The following is a 24,950-nucleotide window of genomic DNA, read 5'->3' as shown; positions in this document are numbered from 1 at the left end:
GAAGGGAAGGGGGAGGAATTTTTTAATATCAACAAAATAAATGAGCTGTCATATGCAACCTATTTTTATAGAAAATTGGTATGAGGCACACTCAAAAGGGAAACAGCTTATAGGAAATGGAAAGTACGTTTATTAATATAATAACAGTTTGAATCAATTAGTATATGAATTGATACCCTTATTATAATCATCTTACTTTGCATTTGCAGAACATACTGGTCTTTAAGTTTTTGTCTGAAATATACAGTGACTGTGACACTACACTACATACTCCAAGCCAAAACTGGACGTCAAGTTCTGTCTAAACTTAATTCTAAACAGTTATTCCTATGAGAGTCTAATTCTTGAGTAATAGTTAATAGTTAATAGTTAAATAAATAAACATTAAAATCGGTAACTATTTCAAAAACTGACTAGAAGAGTCACAGCAACAACAACAAAAAAGCCTAATGTAACTGTTGGAAACAGTGAGACCAGCTGAAAAATAAATAGTGAAAACTATTAAGGCTGAAAATAAAAAAACATTTTTAAATAAAAAAATAAACATTTACTGAGTTCACCCTTGTGGCCTAAGCAGCATGTTTTCTCATTGTTAACAGCTTGGCTTCTATGAAGCAAAATGGACAATTACTGATATACAAATTACTGTCTTTACAGACCAATGAGAACTCTGCAACAGAATGAATTTCCAATTTGGTGATGTCCCAGGAAAGTTAAACCAACTATACCAACACTTGGGCCTGCACATCTGAGACACACCTCTCATCTCCTACCTGCCATGTTTTATCTACTTACAATTTTTTATTGACACTTAAATGATGTTTTACAATTAACTGTTTCTTTTTAAACTGAATACATTCTCACAACTTTTTCACATTCTTTGCGGAAAGAGGAGAAACACACATGGAAAGATAAATAGCAACTGGGTTGGAGGTTCTGGGCGAGAACTTCTGACAAGATTATGAAAGCATTTCAAAAGTTCATCATTAGGCTGGTCTAAGCATTTGGAACAAATGAAGCCGTCAATCAGAGATCAGTGTTGGGCAGATGGACACAGTCCTCTATCTCCAAAGTTGACATGTTTTTTAGAGGTCAAGTATGTCAGCAAAATGACTGCAGATGGTGATTGCAGCCATGAAATTAAAAGACACTCCTTGGAAGGAAAGTTATGACCAACCTAGATAGCATATTCAAAAGCAGAGGTATTACTTTGCCAACAAAGGTGGGTCTAGTCAAGGCTATGGTTTTCCCAGTGGTCATGTATGGATATGAGAGTTGAACTGTGAAGAAGGCTGAGTGCCGAAGAACTGATGCTTTTGAACTGTGGTGTTGGAGAAGACTCTTGAGAGTTCCATGGACTGCAAGGAGATCCAACCAGTCCATTCTAAAGGAGATCAGTCCTGGGTGTTCTTTGGAAGGAATGATGCTAAAGCTGAAACTCCAGTACTTTGGCCACCTCATGCGAAGAGTTGATTCATTGGAAAAGACTCTGATGCTGGGAAGGATTGCAGGCAGGAGAAGGGGACGACAGAGGATGAGATGGCTGGATGGCATCACCGACTCAATGGACGTGAGTTTGAGTGAACTCCAGGAGTTGGTGATGGACAGGGAGGCCTGGCGTGCTGCAATTCATGGGATCGCAAAGAGTCGGACACGACTGAGCGACTGAACTGAACTGAACTGAACTGATGTCACCTGAATCTGTGTGCAATTTTTTAAAAGCATTTCGCAAAGATCCAATACACAGACCCGCCAGAGCAAATCAACCTTGGAATGGCAGCCTCAGATTTCATTCAAAGCAATTATCTTCTCACAGATCTTCAATCTCCAAATAAACAGCCACTTCAAGACTACAGAAAAGTATAGCGGAAGGGATTAAGAAAAAGTTTTGACAACTGACAGAATACATCGTGTTTAGGAAGTAGCAAAACTTTTTTGTGTAGGAGGGTGGTGTCTGCCTTTTTTGTTGCTTAGTTTGGGGGAAAACTGTTTTGATTTGGGGAGGGGTTTGGGTGGTAAAATCCACACTTTTCACTTGTTTCTTAAATCATCAGTCTATTCAACAAGCATGAGCCAGGTGCCTACACTGTGGTGCTGGGGGAAAATAAATGAACAAACAGGAAGGAAGAACTAGCAGAGTCAGGAAAGGACTGCATCCGAGGTGGTTCTACAGGGCTGGGTTAAGAACTCTGAACTGTGTCCTGAAGGCACTGGGGAAATACGGAAAGCAGGGCACAACAGTATTACATTTTAGGGAAAAAATCACTGAATGAAACAGAAATGGCAGGGTGGGATCCAGGAGATCAACCAGGGGACTTTTCCAGGGTGTTCTGTGCTAGTTGAGGGGATGGGTAAGCCTAAAAGCCCACCTCTGCACTCAGCTCTCCATGCCTGCCGACCTAGAACAAGAGGTTTCATTCTATGAAGGGGAGCCTTTACCTTCTCACAAAGGCGTGCTCTGCTTCCCAAGTCCTGAAAAAAGGGTTGCCTCCACACATATAACTGTAACTTTCTCTAATTCATAAACTCAGACAGGGCTCCTTGTTCTAACTCACCCAAAGAATGGGAGCTGGGGTAAGAACAGGGGTTGTCCTCAAGCCTATAATTATTCAAGAGAAATATTACAAGGTCCTGGTCTAGAGCAGAGAGGTTAAGAGAGAAGATATTCACAGAGGATATACAAATTCATCAAATATTTTCAGTGCTTACTTTGTGCTACCCTGAAAGTGTACTGCTACTGCTAAGTCACTTCAGTCGTGTCCAACTCTGTGCGACCCCATAGGCAGCAGCCCATCCCTGGGATTCTCCAGGCAAAAACACTGGAGTGGGTTGCCATTTCCTTCTCCGATGCATGTAAGTGAAAAGTCAAAGTGAAGTCGCTCAGTCGTGTCCGACCCTCAGCGACACCATGGACTGCAGCCCACCAGGCTCCAACGTCCATAGGATTTTCCAGGCAAGAGTACTGGAGTGGGGTGCCATTGCCTTCTCCGTGAAAGTGTACAAAGGGAGTCATAACTAAGCTCTGAACTGGGACAGGTGACAGAGTAAGATGGGAGGTGATAGAAACAAATGCATTTCAAATATCAAAAACACCTGATTTGCCATCTGCTGTCATAATCTTCTCTTGATCTTAATGTTCCCATTCTAGTTAACTTATGTTAACTTAGCACTCCAAAATCTCAAAACCCCAGAATCAGCTTTCATTCCTCCTTGCCTCAATCAGTCAGACTTCTAGGCCTAATCCTTGCAGTACAGCTCATATTTACTGAACTAAGCTTTGCTTCTGTTCCAAGTCCTTATCACATCTCATTTGAATCTCTGAATTAAACCTATAGCTGTTCTCCCTACTTCCATTCTCCTTGATGTCTAATCCACACTGCTTTGGCAGGATGAGTATCTATCTCACAGAGGATTAAGTTGAAATTCTTTAGCACAACACTCAAGTCACTGTGTAATGAAACCCCAAGTCTCTCCAAATTTATCTCCATTTTCTGTTTATTTCTGATGATCATTTTGCCTCAAATATCCTTATCCTCCATCTCTAATGATCAAAATCCTACACCCTACACAATTTCCATGAAGGGCTAGCTGCCTTGTAGGTAGTGAGCTTATGGTACTCCAAAGGGTCTAAACAAAAATCCTGAAGGAATGAGTACTATTCACAGAATTCTGGCACTGAGTAGGGGATTTGTAGGATCAGAAGTCGCAAAGCCTAGTTGATCATCAGAATAACTGGGAAAGCTTTCGAAAAAGTCAGATTCCTAATACCTATCTCTAGAAACTCTTTAAGTTTGGAATAATGCCCGTGAATCTGTATTTCGAAAAGCTTCCATAAGAGCCAAAATTGTGAATCTCCCCAAATGACTACACAAAGTCTGTTTCATTGTTATAGTTCTATGATATAAATCCTTGCTCAGGGCCTCCCAGAAGGATGCTGTTGTTCCTGCTCCTGTGTAGACAGCATTTTTCATGCTCTGTCTTGTCTTACACAACTATTCAAATCTGTTTCCATTCCCCTGCCCTGCCCCCCGCCATGATACTGAAAGATCTTGAGGTCAAGAGTCTTCTATTGCACACACTCACATGGCCAAAGTAGTATAGTCTTTCTATAAAGATTTGCCAAATTAAATTAAATTTGCTTGCAACAGATGTGAAGTATGCTATTTTCAGGACCAGAGAAGAATGAGAGTCTAAACAAAACTGAAAATGGCACGATTAAATACAGAAGTCTCCTGATAAGTGGACTTTGATCTTAGATGCGAAAGATTAGCAAACCTGAAATGTGTACTTTTCATTGAAACCGGATGCACACCATTAGTACAAATGTACATGTGAACTCGTATAATGATATTCCGTTGGGTTTCAGACTCATTAGCCCCTTATTTGTCAACTTCTCTTCTTCCGATACTGATTTTCCCTTTCATTCTTCATGTTTGTTCCTTTTCTTTATCTTGAATCGACCACTGGAAGTTATTTTAGGGCATGATGATAGATTCTAAAACTTAGTGGCACAAAACTGCTGCAGAATCTTTTTCTCTCTATGGAAATATGCCCGTGAAGTACTACACCATTATGGAAAGCAAATATATAGACAGTATTTTTGGCTCACAAAATTACATCTTAAACTGTGCATTTAAAATATGTATGCAATGCCAAGAATATTAAAAAAAATTGTAGGCAAATCTTTCAACTAATAACAGTATAAGCCTTTTTTTTAAATCAACTTTACAGAAATAGTTACAGATAAAACTGTATCTACTTCAAGTTAACAATTAGATGAATTTTGACGGTTGTACACTCTCAAGAAAACCACCGTCACACACAGAACATTTACTCATTCCCAAAAGAAAATTTTCTTTAAATAAAAATCATTCCACAAACAAATTTAAATGGAATACATAAGAAATTCCCTTCTCTTTCCAAAATATTTTAAATTGGGTATAAATTGTGTAAACAAGTGATTCTCAACTGGGTGATTTTAACTGTTCTACCCAAGGAGTCATTTGGCAATATCTGGAGATGGTTTTGATTACCCGGATTTGGGGTGGGTGCTACTGATATCCAGTGGTTAGAGGCCGGGCATGCTTGCTGCTGAACATCCTACAATGTACAGGACGGCGCCCACTACAACAAAAGATTATTGGCCTAAAATATCAGCAATGCTGAGATATTGAGATATTCTCAATATGTTGAGAAACCCTGGTATAGATGTCCATGTCCCTAACTGATTAAATGAGGCAATACAATATTCACTTTCTGAGTCTTCACGTTTGCTTATTGTCCTGCCTTAAATGTCTCTCCAATGCCCAACAACAAACCTATGAAGAGGGCACTATTTTTTTTCCCCATTTTATAATTGAAAGAAACTGAGGCTTAGAGAGGTGAACTAACTTGGTCAAGGTCACACAATAAGTGTGTGGCAGGGCTGGGATTTGAAACCTGGTTCTTTTACTCCAGAGCCTGTTCTTAAATTCCACTATTTATTTTTGTGACACTATTGATTTTTCTAAATAAAAAAATAAGCTCTATGTCTGGCCTGGGCAATTCAGTAAACAGTCAATACATCTAAACAGATATTAACATGTCAAATGTATACAACCACTATTCAACAAGAGAAAATAACTTCTTTTTATCAGTTAGAGATTTTTTTCTAAATTATTGGTGAATGGGAATATATCTTAGGCTCTTATAGATCTTGTTTGTACATAGCACTAAAGCCTCTCTTCATTCAATTTTCCTAGGAACACACTGAATGGTAATTACTAACCACATCTTTAACATGAGGAACCAGAGTCTCAGAAAAAATTAACCACAATAGTGTTGGGATTTAAACCAAGATCATCTGGGTTTGTCTGTTCATTTAATTGTACCAAACCCTCAATAGTTGGTATTTTTTTTTTTTAATTTGGCCATGTCATACAGCATGTGGGACCTTGGTTCCCTGACCAGGGTTTGAACTTGAGCCCCCTACATTTAGAAGCACAGAGCTTTAACCACAGGACCACCAAGAATGCCCAATAGTTGGTATTTTAAACTGCAAGTCTGCATCCCTCCAAAATCTATATGTTGAAGCACTAATCCCCAATATGATGGTATTTTGAGATAGGGCCTTTGGGAGGTAATAGATCCTGAGGGCAGGACCCTGATCAGATGGGATAAATGCTCTTAGAAGAGGTACCAGTTGCTTTTTCTCTCTACTGCCAAGCGAAGCCACAGTGAGAAGGCAGACATCTGCAAGCCAGGCAGAGAACTCTCATCAGAAGCTGACCATACTGGCTCTTTGATTGCCTTCTAGGCTCCAAACTGTGAAAAAAAAATGAATTTCTGTTGTTTAAGCACCCACTCTACAGCATTCTGTTATGGCAACCCAAGCAGACCAAGACAGCTGAAAATAATAAAAACTGTACCAAAAGAGCATTGTTTCTTAAACTCTCGTTTCTACCCTTAGATATACCCACTCTAACGAATTTCACCCTATCATCTTCAATGTCCTTCTAAGAACTCTTTTCTGAATGTTCTTCCTATATTGTAGCTAGGATGAAATAAGCTATACAATACAGAGTAGGCCCTAAACAGCTGGTATTGTTTTGTGTTTTTTCAGTGTTTATCCTTTCACTGATATTTTACATTAACCACTCCTTAAAGCTTCTGGAAGGTTCAATCAGCAGTCTCTCTTTGTGAATGTAGTACTCCCTATGTCTCTACCCCCAACACCACTGTATATGGTTTGTTCACTCATTTCTGCCTCCTAAACTGTACTGATAAGCCCTTGGGGTATATCTTTCTGCAAAAATCACACACACACACAAAAACCCCTACAGCTTTATGCAAATCAGCTTAGGGAATTCCTCCAGGCCTCCCCTTCCTACTTTCTGCTGTGTTCCTTGGTGCTTTCTGCAGTTCCTACCATTTTCCTTCCTGCATTAGCTCAAACTTATCTTGGTTAACTTGGAGCCTAGATCTCAATTTCCTGTTGTATAACTGATCCTGAAGTCCCAAAGGATGTCTTGCTAGGAACTGCTCAGGCTCCAGGTCCCTCCAATCCCTCTGCCCAAGTTTGCAGTTCTTCACCATACCACCTTCCTCCTGCTCTAGGCTAAGTCTGGGGAAGATGGATTAGGCTCTTCTTTTATCACAGATCACAGTCTGCCCTATGTCAGAGTTCTCTGTGTATGTGCCTGTCTCCCCACATGGAAAAGAGTCCATGCCCCATTCATTCTCATATGCCTGTGCTCCCCCAGCACCTGTCCATGGCTGTGCTCAAAATTGTAGGTGAATCAGACTGAACTGGGGCTACAACTGTACTCCAGTTCTTTAGAGTTTTTAGCCTTCTTTTCTTCTATCCTTCTAGCTTCTTCTTTGATTCCACTTTGCTTTTATTCTTGACACTTTGGACAAAAGTCAGAAGACTTGTATGCAAATCAAAGCTTTGCTACTTGCTGTTGGACAAGTTATTTCACCTCCCAGCCTTCATGCACTCATCTACTATAGATGAGAGTGAGTATCTGATATAAGTTAGCATCCAACAATTGTTAATTGTCACTGTTAGTATCATTATTGTAACTTGAAAATTGCCATGGTGAGAGTATTTATATCACTGAAATTAGTTAACACTTCAGATTTTTTTTTCAGACAGCTGCTTTACCAGCACACCATTATGCTAGTACTGTATATTGAAATGATGATATACTTGATCTATTAGGCTAAATAATTATTAAAATTAATTTCACTTGTTTCTTTTTACTTTTTAAATATGGCTACTAAAGAATTTTAGATTACATTGTGATATTCTTTTTGGATAGTGCTGGGCTAGAGAGACCCTAACCCACATGGTAGCATGAACCCATCAACACCCCAGAATGTGGTTCCCAGATATTTGGGGACATTCAGGGAGAGCGCAGGTGCTTCAAAAAATGGTCCACATTGATATCCGCCACCTTTATCAGCAGTTCTGTCTGTGAACCATTGTTCTTCCTGAGTCATCATCCAACCACCTTGACATTCCAGACTGATCTCTCTATATTCTTGTTCAATTTGCTGTGGGTTAGGTCCCTTCCACAGCTATTAGAAATGTCTACTTACAGGATGCAAGAGCCCAATATCTCTATTTTAAGGGTCTCTATCCACTTCATCACAGTTCCAGGTGGCAAGGTAAAAGACAACTCAATGCCCACCAATGAAAAAATCCTAAGGCTCCTTATACAAAAAGTCCCTTCTTCTTTTATACACTCTCCCTAGTTACTGAGACCTCACGATCCATTCCCGGCCCAGAGAAAGAAGGAGAAAATTCCACAAGGAACAAAATTACCTTAACATACAAAAAACTACTTTGGATGTTAACTATTGTCCCCACCTCTAACTTGTTCATTAAAGCCGCTTCATAATGTGTTAAATATGAGGTTCTGTTATTGAAAGTTTAGTAAAAATAATGTTTTTCTGAGTCTTTTAGTTACTGCTTAGATAAACAAGAGGGAGAAAGATTTACTTCTTTTTTTTTTTTAACCTGCTTATTAACACTGATAGAAGCAGTTAAGACCCAGTAGTCAAGGTATGATGTGAAATGGCTTAACTACTTGGGTCATGGTAATAGAGATGGTGACAAATGACCAGATGTGGGCTAGACTCTGCAGGCAGAACACTAAGGCTTACGGGATTAGATGTGGTAGGTGAAGGAAATCAAGGACTCAAAGGTGATTTCTGAGTGATTTGGCTGAGTCATTGTGCAGTGGTATCATTAACTGAGCATAAGAGGAAGACAGGAGAAGCAGACAGGGGAGACAGTTTGCAGGTCAGGAGCTCTGCTTTGGACAGTTCCTCATTCAAACACCACAGAAGTGTTTAAAAGGACTCCGGGCATCATTTTATTTTCCCCATTTTACAGATGAGGAAAATAAATCACAGAAGGTTATGTAATTTGGCCAAGATCATTTGGCTAACTCACTCCATGTGACATTTCCCTTTACACAGCAGCATAGAGGTTAAGATTGCTGAATCTGAATCCCAGGACCACCATATACTAGTCGTGTGACCCTCTGACAAGGTATTTAACTTCTCTGAGGTGTGATTTTTGTCCTCATGAAAATGGAGAGTTTCAGGATCCGTGTGAGGGTTAAGTGAGACAAGACAAGCAATGTGCAAGACACGGCGTAAAATAAATGTTGGGTAAATATTAGTGAATATTACAGTTGGTCGCTTTCAAAGTTAGTAATATTGCAGCACTATGATCTTGGGTGGACTCCAACTAAAAAGACCCATCTAGGAGATATATTTTCTCTATCCAATTGTCCTTCAGCTTTGGCACTAGCTGAAGACTGGTTATGACTCATTATGAAGACTACATACCAGAATGACAACTTAGTTGCCTATGATGTATATATTCTAACATCTAAAAATTAGGTGGGGTGGGAGGAAGGGGACAGAGATGTACTAAATGAAACCAGAAATAAAGCCTGACTAAGTAAAGGAAACATCAGAGACAAAAGACAAGATGCAAAAACTCCACTGAACGGGTCTGAAATGACCAAAGAGAAAAAGTCCCAACCTTAATCAGGGAAAGTTAGTTGCATCAGTGAAAAAAAAATAACCACACACACGATATAATCATGCAGTAGAAATCTTGATACTGGAAAACCAAAGGTGAGGAGTATTCAAGAGCCTTTCCCCTACTCTGACCTCACAGGAAAAACTGGTTCAAAATTAGCAAGATTGAGAGGTTCTAGTTTAAATGCCTGGAAAATTCCTTCCCTGAGTAGCAACCTCTTCCACCATCCCAATGGACACCCTAACTTCAGAATGTTTTTGGTGATATCATCCCTGGCCAAAAAAACCAGCAGTAAAAAAATCAGTGACAACGGAGGGCAGGGAAAGGGAAGGGGAATGACCCACTACACAGTCACCAAAATGGTGCCTTTTCAATAACTTAGAAAAGTGACACGAGGATGTGACTATTGATTTTGGTATGAAAAGCAATGAGAGGAAGTAGGGCAAAAGCAAGACCACAGAGAGACAAGTGAAAATGGCTGACGTGTCATGCCTTTTTTCAGAACTATAGGGTCCACCCCACCCCAGGCAGGCTTCCTCCAGGCTGAACCCTGGCTACACCTCTGGGTGGGTCTCCAGTGCCTGCAGTCTGGGGAGGCAGTCTAGTAGAACTATTAAGAGCAAGAGTTCTGGAGGCAGGCTGCCTGAGTCTGAATTCCAGCTTGCGTCAAGCTTTATAAAATCATAATGGAAGAATTATTGGAGTAACTGGGAAAATTACTTAACCTTTTAAAGCCTTTGTTTTTCTCTATAATAAATGAGGGAAAGATATAGTGACTGAATCTAGTATCTAACTCTGCAAGGTTGCTGTGAGATGTCAGTGAGGTAATGCATGTAAAGTACCTGGCACATAGCTTTTAATAGGCATTTACATTATTATATCATTATCTGTGGTTTCATTCTGATTAAACCAGGATTACAAAAAAGTCAAGAATTTGTTCCTTTTCTGTCCACTTCTGTGGCTTGCCACCACTCTAGAAACGAATATTATTGAGCACTCACTAAGGGCCACTCCAAAATTGCTTTAAAAATTTAGTAGGAAACCATTACTTAAAGTCCCCAAAATTTAAAAAACAGAGATAGGAAGACTGGACGAAGGTGTATTTCATGAGTTCTTTGAAAGAGATCAGTGAGGAGGGGTAAGAAAGGCCAACTTTTACATGCCTATGAAGGTCAAGATCATTTCTAATCTGTCGTAAAGAATTGTGACTTCCTCTTGTAAATTATTTTTATTCTTCTTCTTTCTTTTCCCAAACATATCAGAGGAAACCCACGCAAGGCAAGGGGAGAAACTCTATTGTGTCTTTATCTTGTTTCAGTAAGAGCTCCAGGAGGAGAGAAACCCCAGGGGAAAGAGTAAGTGGTGGCCGAAAGCAGACAGCCAGCCAGTCAATCCTGGGGACCCCCTGACAATAAAGACACAAACGAGGTGGTTGCCTGGGGGGATGCCTGCCAACTCCCCAGCTTCTCTGTAGGGATACGCCCCCGTCCAAAGCCCCCAGGTGATTTCCTCCCCAGAAAGGGCAGCGTGGGATCATAGCTAGAATGCTAAGACTGGAGGGCAGGAAGGTAATGGCAGTACTAGGGTAACTTATTGCCAAAACAAGATTCTTCGTGAGGGAAAAGAAAGATTACTCAAAGTAATGCTGCTCAACAGCTCATACCAAGAGTACCTGGGCAAGCCAAGACAAGACCCTCATCAACATCCATTGTCCTACTCTCTGCACAAACACGTATCTAGAAATCTAGAAGCTGAATGTTGGAGAACAAAGAAAAAGAGTAGAAGGCAGGAGGCAGGTTCAAGAAGGAGAGGACATATGTACGCCCATGGCTGGTTGATGCTGATGTATGGCAGTGTGTGTGCTCAGCCGCTCAGCCGTGTCTGACTCTATGTGACCCTATGGACTGCAGCCGGCCAGGCTCTTTTGTCCATGGGATTTTCCAGGCAAGAACACTGGAGCACGTTGCCGTCACCTCTTGTGTCTACTGCTTTGCAGGCAGATTCTTTACCACTAGCACCACCTGGGAAGCCCTATATATGGCAAAAACCAATACAACACTGTAAAGCAATTATCCTCCAATTAAAAATAAATAATTTTTTTCAAAAAAAGTGGATATGTGGAAGGTAACAAACATTTCATTTTTATTTTTTCAAAACAACTTTTTATTGAAATATGGTTGATTTACAATGTGTTAGTTTCAACTGTACACAAGGTGATTGAGTTTTCAATATATTTGTACATTTTTTTATATATGTATGTTCTTTTTCAGGTTTTTGGAAACAGACATTTTTTAAAGGCATTGCCGTGTACCAGGCCTCTGTGGAGCAATTTCATGTTCATGATCTCACATAATCCCAGCAGAGTGGGAACTATAAGGGGAGTGATATTGCTGGAATGTGAACTCGGGACTGTCTGAGGTTAAAACACTTTAGCCCTTCTGGCTCCATCCTGCCACCTGGGTCCCAGCACTCATCATCTCACTGTCAGGCTGTATATGGCCATAGCAGCTAGTCCTACTGAGTACTGTGAAAATTCTACTGGATACATTATATATGGTGGTTCATTACAATAATCAAAAACCTGCAAGGCAATAAGGAAACCTAGGTTCAGAGAGGTTAAGGGCCACATAAGGGTAAGTAGTAAAGCCAAAACTCAAACTCAGGTCTGTCTGGCTGCAAAGCTCCTGAGGCTATAAACAGTAACGGGAATAAACTGACAGTGAACGAGCAAACCTGCAGGGCTGTGCAGCACAAGCAGATAGAGAAAGCATGGTTGCAAAAGCAAACCTTCCCACCCAGTCTTTGGCTCGAGCCAGGCTTGTCCTCCCTGACACTTCGGCCCCCTGCACACAGGGTCCTTGCCCTCTTCCAATTAACTGGCCACACTATTCCCCGACTTATAACCATCTCCCCCTCCTCTCTGCCAATCTATAAATCAGCCTTGTCATAGTTACACCTTATTTGCATCACAGTGTTTTACCAGTACGCTCTATTTATTGCTGGTCTCTGCAGGCTGCAACCTTTCTTTGCATAGACTCTAAGCAACTTTCAGAACTGTGGCTCTTGGTCCCTTCGTTATCCCACAGTGACTAGAAGGCTACCGTCATGTGGTGAGAGGTTGGTTAAACCCTCTTGCTTTAGGCTGCGTGTTTATAGTGCTCTTCCTCCCCTGACCCCAACATCAAAAGAGGAATTCCCCAGGAGAAACAGAAGCCACCCTTTCTCACACACACACATCCTCTTCTAAGTCTCTTCTGACTTCTAAACATCACCAACTCTTCATTTTCAAAGACCATGGTGGAATGACAATTCTTCAAAATGAAAAATATAAATAACCCCCAGATTTTTAGTCATTAATTTTAGTCATTAATTTCTTCCTCCTCGCTTTGAACCAATCTTTCAAAGTGACTTCTGTCTCTAACACATGCTTAACCCAAGCTTGACCTTGCTCTTGGGCCAGATTTTTTTCAAAATGCACCAAAATTCACTAGATGGTATGTTCCAAAAGGAGAGGGACTCGTGTTTCTCAGAGCCTGACATGTAGGTACTTTACATATTTTTTAAATGAATGAGGTCCAAATGGATGATAGCTGTTCTAACAAACACCAGGTTAGACAGAGCCCCGATAATTTCTGTGTGCTATGTAAGCCCCTAGAATTTAGGTTCAATCTGAGCAAAAAGAGGAACCATGAATTGAAATTAAGTTGCCATGCCTGGGCCAAAATAAGTGAAGGTTAAAAATAGAAAAATAGAAATTAGGTTGGTTACAATTCTTGAACACAAAGATTGTGCAAGAAGACTCCTATCAGCTACAGATGTGGAGGAGGAATAAGAATCTTCTAGTCATTTTACTAGAAAATGAAAGAACGAAACAAAGACTATTAGGCACCCGGTAATCTAGTAAATCCTCAAAACTAGTTTATTTTACCTGACTTACAAAATGTGAGTAATAGTGGTATATATGATCTTTCTTAAAGAAACAAATCAGGTATTGATTTGGCTGGGGCATAATTTGGCATACCTAATTATGGCACCCCACTCCAGTACTCTTGCCTGGAAAATCCCATGGACAGAGGAGGCTGGTAGGCTGCAGTCCATGGGGTCGCTAAGAGTCGGACACAACTGAGCGACTTCACTTTCACTTTTCACTTTCATGCACTGGAGAAGGAAATGGCAACCCACTCCAGTGTTTTTGCCTGGAGAATCCCAGGGACGGGGGAGCCTGGTGGGCTGCCATCTATGGGGTCGCACAGAGTCGGACACGACTAAAGCGACTTAGCAGCAATTACAGGTACCTCATCCCTTACACCACATATTGTTCAGAGTATGATCACAGAGTCAGTTTTGCACAAATATTCGTGGGGCAGATGACTAGTTGTCCCTTCTCTTATTCCTGGACTCTGTCATCCAGGTAGAGACTACATTTCCCAGCTTCTCTAGCATTTGTGATCATGTGATTTGATTCTCCCTAATAAAGTGTGACAGTAAGTGATAAATATGCAAGGAGATCAAACCAGTCAATCCTAAAGGAAATCAACCCTAAATATCCATTGGAAGGATTGATGCTGAAACTGAAATTCTAGTACTTTGGCCGCTGGATGTAAAAAGCTGACTCACTGGAAAAGACCCTGATCCTGGGAAAGACTGAAGGCAAAAGGAGAAGGGGGAAAGCAGAAGTTGCAATGTTAGATAGCTTCACTGACTTAATGGACATGAGCAAACTCCAGGAGATAGTGGAGGACAGAGGAGCCTGGCATGCTGCTGTCTGTGGGGTTGCAAAGAGCCAGACAAGATTTAGCAATGGAACAACAACAAAAAGTGATAAATATAATATATATTCTATATCACTTGCTTAAAAAGAAATAGCCTGCCTTAGGCTTTCTCTCTGTTCTCCTTTGAACTGAAACATGGATAGACCACATGATTTAGCTTTGTCTATGCAAATGAGCATTACTTCATAGAAGGCAAAGGTACAAGGTGAAAGGAGCCAGGATCCTCACATAAGAGAGACATGACTTCTGCTTTAAGTCACTGTATTTTGGAGTCCCTTTTTCCATACCTCCCAGCTTTTTCCTTAACTAATAGAATTTGGGAGAGATTTATCTATCTTCTTAAAGTCTCTCTTAATCCTTGTGTATCAAAATCATTCTTCTTTGAATCAGCTAATCATGTTATCATCTTTATCAACTCTTCTTCAGTTGTCACCCCATGAGGATGGACAAGTGACTATCTCTAAGCTCCTGTGCCCACTCCAGAAGGCTTTACAGAAGTACTCTACAAGGCAGCTTGCAAATGTTGTAAACATCACAAGGATCTCGCAAATAAATGATTATGCCCACTTCACATATGAGGAAATTTAAGCTTAGTGATGCAAATGACTTACTGTTTGTTAGTCACAAACCCAGTGAGTGGGCACTGGCTTGTATGACTTTGGAGCCCACATTATCTCTACCAGACTATTCAACCTCAAATGATGAGTATCAGTCCTCTTCTGATGATGATTACAGATCTGATGATGCAATCATATAGAAATACAAGTTTGAGCCTAGTGCCTATGAAACAGGAACATAAAAAGAAAATATTAGAGGACTGATTAGAAGTCTATGGATTACAGTACACCATTATAGATGCCCTAAAAATGAAGAGAAAGAAACTGGAAATGACCAAAATATTTTTTGAAGTGAATTACACAGACTTACTGACATGGCAAAATATTACATTGATATATATATACATATTACATATGTGTATTAAATATTACACATATGTAGGTAGGTATGTGTGTGTATGGAATATACATATAAACATGTATTTTATATATACACATTTTTTCATCCATTCCTTAAAATCTTTACATTTTTTTCATTTTCAGGATATGGTTTTTGTTTTATGTATTGTGGTTGAGGAAGAAAAAATGCCCATGTACATATGACTAATATGTTGTAAGAAAAAGAATTTAAAGATCTTACTTTACAAATCTTATACGTTATTATATGGTATTCCTAAAAGATGAGAGATCACCAATCTCTTAACAGCTGATAATTTTCCTTTATATATATATAAAATATAAACCTAAGATATAATATAAAAACTATAATATAAAACATATAATTACATATATAATATAAAACATAATATGCAAAGATAAAACTTTACATATATATAATATAAAACTAAATTTCATAAATAACATAAAACTAACCAGTCCATCCTAAAGGAGATCAGCCTTGAGTGTTCATTGGAAGGACTGATGTTGAAGCTGAAACTCCTATACTTTGGCCATGATGCGAAGAACTGACTCATTTGAAAAGACCCTGATGCTGGGAAAGATTGAAGGCAGGAGAACAAGGGGACAACAGAGGATGAGATGGTTGGATGGCATCACCGACTTGATGGACATGAGTCTGGGTAAACTCCAGGAGTTGGTGATGGACAGGGAGGCCTGGCGTGCTGCAATTCATGGGATCGCAAAGAGTCGGACACGACTGAGCAACTGAACTGAACTAAACTTCAGTTGTCAACTGATCTGAATCTGCCAGAGCCTTCTTTTTCAGAAGTTTTGTGATTCTCCCATGCATTTTTGCACATGTAGATTTTTAAAAAGATGCACTATGTGAGAGTTTTGAGTTAAGTTTTATTTGGGGGAAAATGAGGACTGCAGTCCAGGAGACAGCACCTCACACAGCTCTGAGAAATTGCTCCAAAGAGGTAGAGGGGGGAAGGTCAATACATGTGATTTTAATGACGAGGGAGTTTATGCAATCAATCTCTTACCTTACAAAAGGTTTTCTGCTAGTCACAAGGAGCTGATGCCACCATGAAGACGTAGTGCTTTTCTAGATTTAGTGCTTTTCTAGATATGAAGAGAGGCAAGGACTGGGCTCATAAAATAAGTTCTTAAAAATATCTAACTATCTAAAGACCTGTCCCGCCAGTTTTCCTGGAGCACAAAGTGCCTCATTCCAGCTCTCCACATTGAACTTTCACGGCGTGTTGAAGGTCAACAGCTGCAGCAGCGCTGGATTCAATCCCCACAGAGGCAGATGACAAGTGTCCTTGGCAAATGCCTATCTATAGTTGACAGAGACTTCTTAGTATCTTGACTCGCTTACAAGATTTGCAGTTTTACTCATCACTCAGTTTATTCTGCATTCAAATATTCACAATCATGGACTTAGAAAAGACAAGGAAGGATGTTTACGTGTGGACAAACTCCACTATTAGCCAATTCATTAGTGAATATTTTATGCTGTGAAAAATTTTGCTTCTCCCTGTGATCTAACTGCAGAGACTTGGGTAGTAATATTTAAGTGCCAAATTATCATACCTGAGAAGAATTTCAAGAAGTATTCAAGAAAGGGAGACCTTTTTGGTATCTATTCTTTTTGTGGTTAATCTAGATTTTTTTTAACATGCAAACTTAACAAGCTCTGAATTTAATAAATACTTTCAGCCTTCTCAGAAACACTACATGTATCCTACAATGTTTCAACCCTTACCAGCATCACTCCTTGAAATTAAATTCTATGATTATCTAGTATTTTGGTTCTATCTTGTATTTGTCTAACCAATTAGACATTATTATTGTTGTTGCTGTTTTATACAATGCTTGTTCTTATTTAATAATCTATTTGCTCACCATTTCTTTTTGCAACTCAGACTTTTCATTCACACTCAAACCCCAGAGAAGATTGGCTTATGGCTATAAAATCTTAAGAGAGAATTTTTTCCCTCCATTCAAATCATGGTCAAACCAGACAAGTTTCCTTATTGTTCCATTCCACATGGCAGGTTCATTTTGAGATTAATCTCAAACTGAGCTTTGGGTTTCTTATATGAAAGCCCCCAAGTTAGCCAGTCTTACACTTTACCTCTTGCCTTCTAAGTCCTGTGTATCCATCAAAATAAACCTCAGGGTCAAGGTTTGTCAAATAACCTCAAATGAAATCTGCTCGGTATTCATTTGCCTTCAAGGTTCCCACTTTCAGTTAATTTTCAACTTCTGCAAATGTCTTCCTTCCTTTCTTGCTCAGAGAAGTGGTTTTTAAATATTCTTTATATTCCATTCATTTATTTTGGTTGTTTTCAACCAGGGGATAATTCAGGATACCTGATCCTCCTGCTGCTGGAGCTGGCAATCTGCAACCCCTCATTTTAAACAATTAACATTTTCCTAAATAAGGAACCTGCCATTGTAATAGTCAAAAATAGCTAATATTCACTAAGCATTACTATAAGCTGAGTACTGTTAGATACATTTAACTTTATTAAGTCAAATAATCTTAACAATATCACTAAAACATCAAACCCAGATAATCTGATTCCAGAACTCATGCTATTATTAGGTTGGTGGGAAAGTAATTGTGGTTTTGCATTGTTGAAATTTGCCTTTTGCTATTGAATACATTCCTAAATAAATGTGCATTTATACATCATTTTAATGTGCATTTCTCCCTTTATGTTTTTTTGTTAATGACATTACTTGCTGTTTATTTTATATTTGTTTTAGTCTATGGAAATGATGTTAGACAAAAAGCAAATCTGAGCAATTTTCGCACCCAAGTTCAAAATGGGTCATAAAGCAGCAGAGACAAATTGCAATATCAACAACACACTTGGACTAGGAACTGCTAATGAACAAACAGTGCAACGGTGGTTCAAAAAGCTTTGCAAAGGAGACGAGAGCCTTGAAGATGAGGAGTATAATGGCTGGCCATCGGAAGTTGACAATGACCAACTAAGAACCATCATCAAAGCTGATCCTCTAACAACTGCACAAGAAGTTGCTGAAGAAATCAACATCAACCATTCTACAGTGATTCAGCATTTGAAGAAAAGCTCAATAAGTAGGCGCCTCATGAGCTGACCAAAAAAAAAAAAAATCATCGTTTTGAACTGTCGTCTTCTCTTATTCTCTACAACAACAATGAACCCTTTCTCAATCAGATTGTGATGTACAAAGAAAAGTGGATTTTATATGACAGCTGGTGATGACCAGCTCAGTGGCTTGACTGAGAAGAAGCTCCAAAGCACTTCCCAAAGCCAAACTTGCACCCAAGAAAGGTCCTGGTCACTGTTTGGTGGTCTGCTGCCCGTCTAACCCACTGCTGCTGCTGCTGCTGCTGCTGAGTCACTTGTCGTGTCTGACTCTGTCCCAGGGATTCTCCAGGCAAGAACACTGGAGTGGGTTGCCATTTCCTTCTCCAGTGCATGAAAGTGAAAAGTGAAAGTGAAGTCGCTCAGTTGTGTCCGACTCAGCGACCCCATGGACTGCAGCCTACCAGGGTCTAATCCATTACAGATTTCTAAATCCCAATTACACCATTACATCTGAGAAGTATGCTTAGCAAATTAATGAGATGCACCGAAAACTGCATGCCTGCAGCTGGCACTGGTCAACAGAAAGAGCCCAATTCTTCTCCATGACAAGTTCGATGGCACATTGCACAACCATTGCTTCAAAAGTTGAAAGAGTTGGATTATGAAGTTTTACCTCATACTCCATATTCACCTGACCTCTCACCAACTGACTACCACTTCTTCAAGCATCTTGACAGCTTTTAGCAGGGAAAATGCTTCCACAACCAGCAGGAGGCAGAAGATGCTTTCCGAGAGTTCACTGAATACCAAAGCACAGATTTATGCACCACAGGAATAAGCAAACTTATTTCTCATTGGCAAAAATGTGTTAACTGTGATGGTTCCTATTCTGGTTAATAAAGACGAGCCTAGTTATAATGATTTAAAATTCATGATCTGAAACTGCAACGTTTGTGCCAACCTAATAACTATTGCATATTCTGTGTCTTTAAAGTTTAGATGACAAAAGAGGGTTCAATTTTACATGAATAGGAGGAAAACTATGCAAACCTTATCTAGTGAATGCAACCAGTGAAAACTTCACAAATATGCCAGTTTTTTTTCTAGGACTAGGAATGAACCATACAAAACTTCTTGACAGGTTCTGTGTTTGAGATGAGGTTACAACATAAAGTTACGATTGTGGTAAGGTTTCATCATATATGCCACATCCTTTCCAAGGAATGACTGTGTAGAACTTGATCTTGAGAAGGAAACTGGGGCTGTCTCTAAACTCAGTGACTAAGAGAGTTTTGACCAGTGACCAAGGTCTGCCACGGACCAAGATGCAGAAGTATCACCTCTGGGCTATTCCTTATCTAAGAGGTGGATGAGGACAAAATCCAGTCCTTGGGTCAATCTTCCTGCCATCTACTCTGGTTAACTCAGCCCACCTTCATTAGACTCTCCAGTTATGCCTTCTCTGTCTCCTTTTTAAGCAGGAAGTGAAAAGTCTTACCCAGCTAGGTCTAAAGCCATTTTCTCTCCACATTTTCTTTCTGTGGACTGTATTTTACCTAACTTTATTAAATGCAGTTTTGCAGATAAACTGGCCCATGTTTTCAGAACTGAGAAGAAACAAGGATAGAAAAAAAAGTGAGCTTAGAAAATCCTGTTCTGTGAGTATGAGGGGGTGGGCAGTGGTGGTGGGGCGAGATACCACTGTCCTGAGTTTTCTGAGCTTTCTAAATCCTGAAATACCAGAAGGCATTTTCAATGGTGATAAATATAAGTTCTGGAGTCATTCTTCTGGAGTCTGAATCTTAGCTCTACAGAAACTATTTGACTTTGAGCAAGTTACCTAGTATCTCTAAGCCAGTTCCATCATCCCTAAAATAGGGATAACAGCTGTACATATATTACAGTTGTTCTCACACTTTTTAATATCAGGACCTCTTTTTACTTGAAAATTATTAAGAATTCTTAAGAGTTTTATTTATGTGTCGTGCATCTACTGATACTTACCACTACAAAAATTTAAGCTGTGCATTTAAAAAATATTTAGGCCTCTCTTGCCTCCTAAGATGGCCCACACTCTGTCTATGGAGTATGTTTCCTCTCTGAATTAACCTTCTCTTAAAAAACTATTTATTTACTAAAATTAGCCCTATTACATGTGAACATAAAGAAGTTTTTATGGAAAAAAGCTGTATTTTCAAAAAATTAGGTGAGACGAGCTCTACATTTTTATAATTTTTTAAATGTCTTGTTTAATGAAAATAAGTGGGTTCACATATCTGTTGTGACATGCTACTTTGGTTGATGTATACGAAGAAAATAAAACCAACTACAAACGTGTAGTTAGAAAAGAGAGGAGTATCTTAATATTCTTTTCAGATAATCATGAATTTGTCATTTGATTACACACCAAAACTCAAAAGTGGTAGTTTATTAAAGGTTAGTTGTCGTGTAGAAACAAAAATCACATCAATGAATTTATTATTCTGTTACTTGAGGATACAGTGGAATATCTTACACTTTGAAAAGATCTTTTACTATTGTGAATTTGTAACATTACTCATGGGTCATTTTAAAATACTAGTTTACTAAGTTACACAGATCTTTCAAATACTGACCCATTGCCTTTTGCTATGGCTAAATAAATAACAAATAAATAAATCACATTCATTAATATCACCACTAAGCTCACCATAAAAGCCTTTTAAGTATTAGAAAGCTGTCAGTCTCAAGGTAGCAGATGCAAGTTTTCCCCAGGTTAACTTTCACTTGAAAGCCTGACTTTTATCACTGACAAAAAATACTGTCACTTGTTCTTGAAACAGTTTCAAGAACTGTTTCACTTCTTCCATTTTAAAGAAAATGTCTGCCAAATACTTCAGCTGGAAAAATCAGTAAGACCAACTCTTTTCAAGTAAAAGTAAAATTTTTACTTTTTCTCAAGTAAAACTTGTGTTCTGTGGAAAGAAAAAAAAAAAAAAACAGTGAGTTTAGCTCCCAACTCAGTTACACAAGGGCTTTCCCTTCAGACAAATATCATATTTCAGTGTGCAACAGAAGCACTTTACTCACACGTCCCATTTCACTACCTAGAATAGTAAAAAGATTTATACTTAGTCAAAATTTAATAAAAAATTAATTTCCATTGCTTCATCAGGACATCTGAAGTAAAACTGGCTTTTTTGTTTACTGTGGGTACTTGACGAATATGATAACTATTACAATGTAGCACCAGTACCTCAACTGACCCTAAAGTGACAGCAATTATACCTGCCATCAGTTCAAATGTCAACACAGAGACTAAGGCAAGAACGTCTTAGTTTGTCATGAAAATAGACCTCACAGACCTACTTAAGAACCCTAGGATTCACAGATCACACTTGAAAAAATTACCAGGCTTCTGCAGTGGCTCAGCAGTACAGAATCTGCCTACAACGCAGGGGACACAGAAGATATGTTCGATCCTGGGTTGGGTTAGAATGATCCCCTGGAGGAGGGCATGGCAACCCACTCCAGTATTCTTTTCCTGGAGAATCCCATGGACAGAGGAGCCTGATGGGCTACACCCCATGGGGTTGCAAAGAGTCAGATACAAGCACACACTCAAGACCACGTGTTAACAGACTTTTTCTGTAAATAGCCAGAGAGCAAATATTTTCAACTTTGTAGGCCAGTCTCTGCCACAACTACTTAACTCTGCCACTGTAGCACAGAAGTAGATGTAGGCAACACATTAAAAAGTGAACATGACTATGTTCCTGTAAAACTTTATTTACAAAAACAGGCAGCAGACAGGAGTTGATTGCAGGCCATAGTTTGTTAATCCATGGTATAAACCAAATGAGATAATGAATTAAAAGTACTTTCACAATTCTTGGAGTACAACTTAATTATAGTAACTACTCAGCTAATGATAGCTATGGTGACAAGTTTTCTTAAATATCACACACACACAACCCCACAGCAAGACTGACAAGCCTTAACAATACGACACTGCTTTCTGTTTTCTGTCTTTTATAATAAATTGACAGTTAATCCAACTTACTGCTGAAATGATCAGTTCAAATTAGTTAAATAAATAATAAGGAGGCACTAGCTCTATACAGTCAACAAAAACAAGACCAGGAGCTGACTGTGGCTCAGATCATGAACTCCTTATTACCAAATTCAGACTTAAATTGAAGAAAGTAGGGAAAACCGCTAGACCATTCAGGTATGACCTAAATCAAATCCATTATGATTATACAGTGGAAGTGAGAAATAGATTTAAGGGCCTAGATCGGATAGACAGAGTGCCTGATGAACTATGGAATGAGGTTCGTGACATTGTACAGGAGACAGGGATCAAGACCATCCCCATGGAAAAGAACTACAAAAAAGCAAAATGGCTGTCTGAGGAGGCCTTACAAATAGCTGTGAAAAGAAGAGAAGCAAAAAACAAAGGAGAAAAGGAAAGATATAAGCATCTGAATGCAGAGTTCCAAAGAATAGCAAGGAGAGATAAGAAAGCCTTCTTCCGTGATCAATGCAAAGAAATAGAGGAAAACAACAAAATGGGAAAGACTAGAGATCTCTTCAAGAAAATTAGAGATACCAAGGGAACATTTCATGCAAAGATGGGCTCGATAAAGGACAGAAATGGTATGGACCTAACAGAAGCAGAAGATATTAAGAAGAGGTGGCAAGAATACACAGAAGAACTATACAAAAAAGATCTTCACGACCCGGATAATCACGATGGTGTGATCACTCATCTAGAGCCAGACATCCTGGAATGTGAAGTCAAGTGGGCCTTAGAAAGCATCACTACAAACAAAGCTAGTGGAGGTGATGGAATTCCAGTTGAGCTATTTCAAATCCTGAAAGATGATGCTGTGAATCATTGAAAAAGACTTTGATGCTGGGAGGGATTGGGGGCAGGAGGAGAAGGGGACGACAGAGAATGAGATGGCTGGATGGCAACACTGACTGGATGGACGTGAATCTGAGTGAACTCCGGGAGCTGGTGATGGACAGGGAGGCCTGGCGTACTGCGATTCATGGGGGTCGCAAAGAGTCGGACACGACTGAGCGACTGAATTGAACTGAACTGAACAGAAGTTTGGTAAAAAGGTATTACATTAAGAATTCAGGGAGTTTGTAAATCCACTTTGTAGCAAGGCACAATTTATTGGGCAAGCATAGGTCCAGCTAGCTACCTGCAGTTCTGAGTTCTAGTTTCAGACATGTCACTAATCAGTTTTAACACTAGGCTTTACTGGGTCTCAGTCTCCATATGTTCAAAATGAAAGACATTGAGATGGATAGTCTATCAATTTCCCATTACTACAATAATGTTGTGTAACAAACAACCACCAAATATCAGAGGTACATAACAATAAGCATATATTTAGCTCAGACATTTGTGTGTCAACTGAGGGGTCAGCTGACTGAGGGTTATGGCAGGGACAGAGTAAAGGGGCAAAGTAAGTGATTAAATAGTTAATCCTACAAGAGAATTGTAAATAAAGAAAAAACATGGGAGACCCCTGTAAATTAATGATTATTCCAGAAAGCAGGTTAGTTCAGTTCAGTTCAGTTCAGTCTCGCAGTCGTGTCCGACTCTTTGCGACCCCATGAATTGCAGCACGCCAGGCCTCCCTGTCCATCACCAGCTCCCAGAGTTCACTCAGGCTCACGTCCATTGAGTCCTTGATGCCATCCAGCCATCTCATCCTCTGTCGTCCCCTTCTCCTCCTGCCCTCAATCCCTCCTAGCATCAGAGTCTTTTCCAATGAGTCAACTCTTCGCATGAGGTGGCCAAAGTACTGGAGCTTCAGCTTTAGCATCATTCCTTCCAAAGAAATCCCAAGGTTGATCTTCAGAATGGACTGGTTGGATCTCCTTGCAGTCCTAGGGACTCTCAAGAGTCTTCTCCAACACCACAGTTCAAACGCATCAATTCTTCAGCGCTCAGCCTTCTTCACAGTCCAACTCTCACATCCATACGTGACCACAGGAAAAACCATAGCCTTGACTAGATGGACCTTAGTCGGCAAAATAATGTCTCTGCTTTTGAATATACTATCTAGGTTGGTCATAACTTTTCTTCCAAGGAGTAAGCGTCTTTTAATTTCATGGCTGCAGTCACCATCTGCAGTGATTTTGGAACCCCCCAAAAATAAAGTCTGACACTGTTTCTACTGTTTCCCCATCTATTTCCCATGAAGTGCTGGGACCGGATGCCATGATCTTCGTTTTCTGAATGTTGAGCTTTAAGCCAATTTTTTCGCTCTCCTCTTTCACTTTCATCAAGAGGCTTTTTAGCTTCTCTTCACTTTCTGCCATAAGGGTGGTGTCATCTGCATATCTGAGGTTATTGCTATTTCTCCTGGCAATCTGGATTCCAACTTGTGTTTCTTCCAGTCCAGCGTTTCTCATGATGTACTCTGCATAGAAGTTAAATAAGCAGGGTGACAATATACAGCCTTGACGTACTCCTTTTCCTATTTGGAACCAGTCTTAGCTTAACCACAAAACCAAGCAGGCTAGCTCAGCAGCAAAACCATGCAGCAGAAACATGAGACATGCCCCCAATCAAACATTGGTGATA

The 24,950-nt window shown here is 39.6% G+C and overlaps 1 pseudogene; it reads left to right on the top strand.

The window, feature by feature from the left end:
- Positions 1-18,053: 18,053 nt before the first annotated feature.
- Positions 18,054-19,258, top strand: LOC120879845 (annotated as a pseudogene).
- Positions 19,259-24,950: the final 5,692 nt, after the last annotated feature.

This window comes from Oryx dammah, unplaced genomic scaffold (assembly GCF_014754425.2).
Source record: "Oryx dammah isolate SB20612 unplaced genomic scaffold, SCBI_Odam_1.1 HiC_scaffold_21, whole genome shotgun sequence".
NCBI classification, from domain to species: domain Eukaryota; kingdom Metazoa; phylum Chordata; class Mammalia; order Artiodactyla; family Bovidae; genus Oryx; species Oryx dammah.
This window is presented reverse-complemented; position numbering and strand designations above follow the sequence as displayed.